Below are 5,060 nucleotides of genomic sequence, written 5' to 3'. Positions count from 1 at the left end.
ACCTGGCCTTGGACATTTCCAAGGATGGGGCAGCCACAGCTTCTCTGGGCAACCTGTGCTAGGGCCTCACCATCCTCACAGGGAAGAATTACTTCCTAATACTTTCAAAATCTACTCTCTGTCAGTCTGAAGCCATTCCTCCTTGTCCTGTCACTCCAGGCCCTTGTAAATGACCCTTCTCCATCTTTCTTGTAGATTCCCTTGAGGTGCTGGAAGGCCACAATTAAGTCACCCTGAGGCCTCCCCTTTGGGTTGAATAATCCCAACTCTCTCAACCTTTCCTCACAGCAGAGCTGCTCCATCCCCATGATCATCTTGGTGGGGTGCCCTGGACTTGCTCCAACAGGTCAATGTCCTTCCTGTGCTGGGGAGGACATAATATTATTATCATGTAATAATATAATAAATTTTCTATACATAGGAATATAAAGTCACGTAAGTGTTTATACACATGCTCATATCTGTGCTCACATTTCACTTTCTGTGCATCTACATAATTGCATGTTAGGTTACATATGCTTATGGGTATAAATATGGGGGGTGTTTAGATGGTGATACAACAGAAAAATTAAAAAAAATGTTATCACCATTTGTTTATGTATCACCACTTCTTTCTACCCACCCCTACAAACCTTTCCTTTTCTCTGCTACCATGGATTTATTCCAGGTACTACTTAGTATTTATTACTTATTAAAAAATAATCCAGCCATATAAAAATCTCTTCTCCTTTCTGTATGTGGACTTCCTCCTCTGTGCAAGCCCTTGGAAAGCAAAATTGAGTCCTGAAACAGTCCTAAACATGCCAAAATCTTTACAATCAATTATCCGTCAGCCCTGCAGGGGAAGAAAGAGGAGAGTCACAGGGTTGTATTTTACTTTTTTTTTTCCAGAGGTCTTTTGCACTTGTTTCTAATCTAAGAAGAATCCAGTCTATTAAATTTAAAAGTTGAGCTATTTTTATGTTACAAAAAGCTGTCCTTGGCCCAGTTTTGCTTCTTCTGCACTCTCCACCTAATGTATATAATATATATAAAAGCAGTCATTCCACGTGTTTCCAGTGCAAGGACATCACAGGAAAACCATTACAAAAATTAATCCTGATTAACTTAAGTGTTTTTCTATTTCTTTGTTTACTTTCCACAAAATATTAATTTAGCCTACTCCTAACAACTTGATATTAGGAGAAATGTGATGGGAGTGAAGTGCTGGGTTATATTTTCTGAGAATTAGGTGGTGGTATATCCACCACCAGAGGTTTTTGAGAGCAGATTTGGTAAGTAGCTGTCAAAAAAGCTTGGATATTTTTGATCTTGCATCTTGATCTCCTATTAAGGATTAAGTCAGAGGACCTCAGGTGGGGGCAATCAAATGCTCTGACACTATGATTCAAGCAAAGTCATACATTTTTATGAAAAAATACATCAGAATCAAAAGTTGTTCAGATTTAATTTGGTGGGCTCTGAAGTGAATTCTTCCTTTGCAAAATGTTATTGGCCTGGTTGTTTTCCCATCATGGTTTGAGTCAACAGATCTGTGTTTATCCCACCCAATTTGAACAGCTTACATGAGATCTCTGTGGCAACAGGGGTTGCTTCTGGAGTCAAAACAAAGAAAAGGATAGGTGTATTCATGGGATGGATGACTTAGATCTTAGGTTGGTTGGCTGATACTCCTGGGATACCTCTCTTTTTTTTTTCCCTGACTAGATAACAGCTCTACACTAGCTCAGGATGAATTTGGGCCTCGAATCCTATGGAAGGAGTGATATTCAGATCTACAGGGGACTTTCTCGATGACACTGTGAAATATAATTCCTCCTCTGTGTCCATTTACAATTTAGGCAGGAAAGACCTTGCTAGCTGGACTTTTCAAGGACTCCGTCTGTGTGACTGTCCAGCTAGGGTGGTGTCATGGAAGGAAAAGGGATATTGACAGCTTTGTCTGAGGAAACAAGGCCTTAAGAGCGTGTCTTTCCTTATTGCTCTTTATCATGGCATTCCCCACATTTCAGAGTCCGATGGCAGACTCTCCCAAACCTCCCAAGAAATACTTTCATGCACAAGCTGTGACACAGCATGGAAAGATCAAAGGCTGCTGTCTGACTGCTCATCTCTGCTACTGTTGAAAAAATTTCCAGGTGCAGAAAATATCCTTAACCCTTTCCTCAGCCTCTTTTCGTTTAGTAGGAAAGACTTAACTTGTTTTTACGTTGCGTTAATCTGGAATTCAGTAGGTTTTGTGTGAGCAAAGTTTAGGAGAAGGGGGTTGGTAGTCAATATATTTCTTTGGCTTTGAAAGGAAAATACCAGGGGAAGCAGTAAGAAACAAGAGGGTAAATAGAGAATATCAGGCCAATCAACAGGAAACTTGTCAAGTCACAGAATCATAGAACAGTTTGCGTTGCAAGGGACCTGAAAGACCATCTTGTTCCAACCCTCCTGCCACGGGAAGGGGCACCCTTCACTAGACCAGGTTGCTCCAGATGCTGATCCGGAGGCATGGATTTGTTATGAGCCGTGAAGAGGGCTTTTAACAGCCCTGCCTTGCTATCTTTTGTGCATACCGCAGTGTTGGGGGTGTGTGTGTCACAGAGGTATGTTGGGGCAGGAATGTGGTGGAACCAGAGAGAAGCAGCAGCATTGCAAAACATCTGTTGGCCAATTTCAGCCAAAATTTGACAGATGAGGTACAGATTGCAAGGATCTTACAGCCTTGGAGTTTTATAAAACATGGCCAGACAGAGGAAAGGCTTATCACTAGTACTCCCCCACAGAGCAGGCTTGATGTAGTCTGAGTCATTATTGATACCAGATAATCAACAGAAGAAAGATAATCTCTTGATTTTGCAACCACTCACAAGCCTGAATTAGAGCTTGCACCTTGTTGGGCATGAGAAGAACCAGTTGGAAACACAAACCCATCTCTAGGCTGGCTTCACTCATCCACCTGATTAAAAATAACTGATTTTGTTGCTTTTTTTTTTTTTTTTTTTTTTTTTTTTTTTTTTTTTTTTTTTTTTTTTTTTTTTTTTTTTTTTTTTTGAGGCATTTTTCTCATGCCTCCTTGATTTATTTTATTTCTTCCTTTGCCAGAACAGAGCTGGACTTCCATGTGGGTCCCTTCCATTTCAGGTTATTCTATGATTCTTTGATTTCAGTAGCATTATTAGTCTTCATTTGTCTTACAGAAGTAAATGGACTGAAGTGATGATGGTTGAAATGAACCATAAAAATTAAAACTCTTATATTAGAACTGAAAGAATGAAATAGAGGATTAATGAAAAAAGGCCAAGGTAGGAGAGATGGAATCATCCTTTCTTTCAGATGCTAGAGCAGCAGAAAGAAATTACATTGGATTGCAGGTCAGACCTTGAATTTGGGACACACAAATATTTCCAAATTCAGCAAAGAAAGGATGAAATCAGCACCCTGATACTAAGTACAAAGGAAACAGATTTTAGATTGATACCTTGACATAGAAACCTGGGAATCCTTAATTCCTGAGTCCTACCCAGTTATAACTGAGATATATCTGTGTCTAAAGGACAGTGGCCCCTCTTTCTGTTTAAAATTACCTCCTTCTTTCTCCTGTGTTTGAGGATCTGTTTCTGCACTCACAAAAAGACTGCATGAGTCAACTGGTGGGAATTTTTCATTTCTGCTAAACCAGCACTTTTCATTTTCTTTACACTAATAACTCAGGCCCTGTGTCTCTCATTTTATAACCCAAAGGTATGGAAGCCCTACTTGCATTATGCTCTGTCAGCTGTGTTACAAAAATACTGATTTAAAGCTCTAGTTTTCCCTCTTCTGCATGTTTCCAATAATGTCTGGATAAGAACTGCTACAGGTGCTCTCCCATGTTTAAAGTTTTCTTTCCTAAAGAAAACATGTGCTGCTTCAAAGCAGTTAAGCTCAAGAAAAGAAAATTGTTGTAAGAACAAAGAAGAAATGCTGGATTTTACAGTAGTTCTATGGAATCATAATTTGGGAAAGCAGCATTTGCTATCTCTTTTTTTTTTTTTTTTTTTTGCAATAGAGGTCATTGCTCCATCCCTCACACCTGCAGGAGGGCAGAAAAGGGATTAAGAGGAGTTGTCTTATCAGAGTTGTCAAGATGAAAGGGTAGCAGAAACAGCTGATTTTGCAAGACCACCATTGCCCCATCTGACTGTGTTCTGCACGGACTCACTGGTCAGAGGGCTTTTACTTGGAGGTGTCTAATCTCACAGGGGTCCACCACTGAAAAGTAAAAGATAACATTTTGGAATTGGAAGGTAGGCAGCAAGAAAAATATTAGTTGGTCGAGTTTACGGTTTATTTCTTGGACCAGGGATATACACTCAGGGGAAAAATAAAAATAGAAAAAGAAGAATTATTTCATTCATTACATGCCAATTTCTGTCTAAAAGGGAGAGGGAAAATTATACCTTCTTTATACCACAGTAATGCTTTGCCAGTCATGTACCTCCTCAATATGTAGGGTTTCTTGTGCCCAAACATGCCTTTCCTTTCCCAAGTGGAGATCCTCTTGGAAAAGGGAATAAGGGCAAGAAAATTCTGTCATTAATTTGTTTCTAAAACCCCCTCACAACCCTACACAAAAAAAAATTTACTGCTTGACATTTGGAGAGTTAATCTTTCCCATCAGCTACCAACTTAGAATCGTGGAATCATGGAATATCCTGAGTTGGAAGGGATACATAAGGATCATAGGAGTCCAACTCCTGGCCCTGCACAGGAGCACCTCAAGAATTCCTTCCAAGTACACCAATATGGGTGATCTGTCTCAAGATCATGAGTCCTCTTTTTTCGTCCTCATTACATATCTTATGGTAATTATCTCAGTTATTTAATATTTACAAAATATATCAGAAAAAAACATCCACTTTAATAACATATACTTTAGTATCTGGAAACAAGACAAAGATATCTGTATCCCATATGTTGCCAGCTGTTTGCTTGGCTGGAAAAGGTGTCATAACTGTGTCCCAAAAGGTGTCACAACTTCAGAACTGATACAGAGACAAACAAAGTCAGTGCTGATTTCTTCTGAGCTT

The sequence above is a fragment of the Empidonax traillii genome, unplaced genomic scaffold, assembly GCF_003031625.1.
Source record: "Empidonax traillii isolate 1590-97213 ecotype Southwest subspecies unplaced genomic scaffold, ASM303162v1 scaffold995:size214516, whole genome shotgun sequence".
NCBI classification, from domain to species: Eukaryota; Metazoa; Chordata; class Aves; order Passeriformes; family Tyrannidae; genus Empidonax; species Empidonax traillii.
This window is presented reverse-complemented; position numbering follows the sequence as displayed.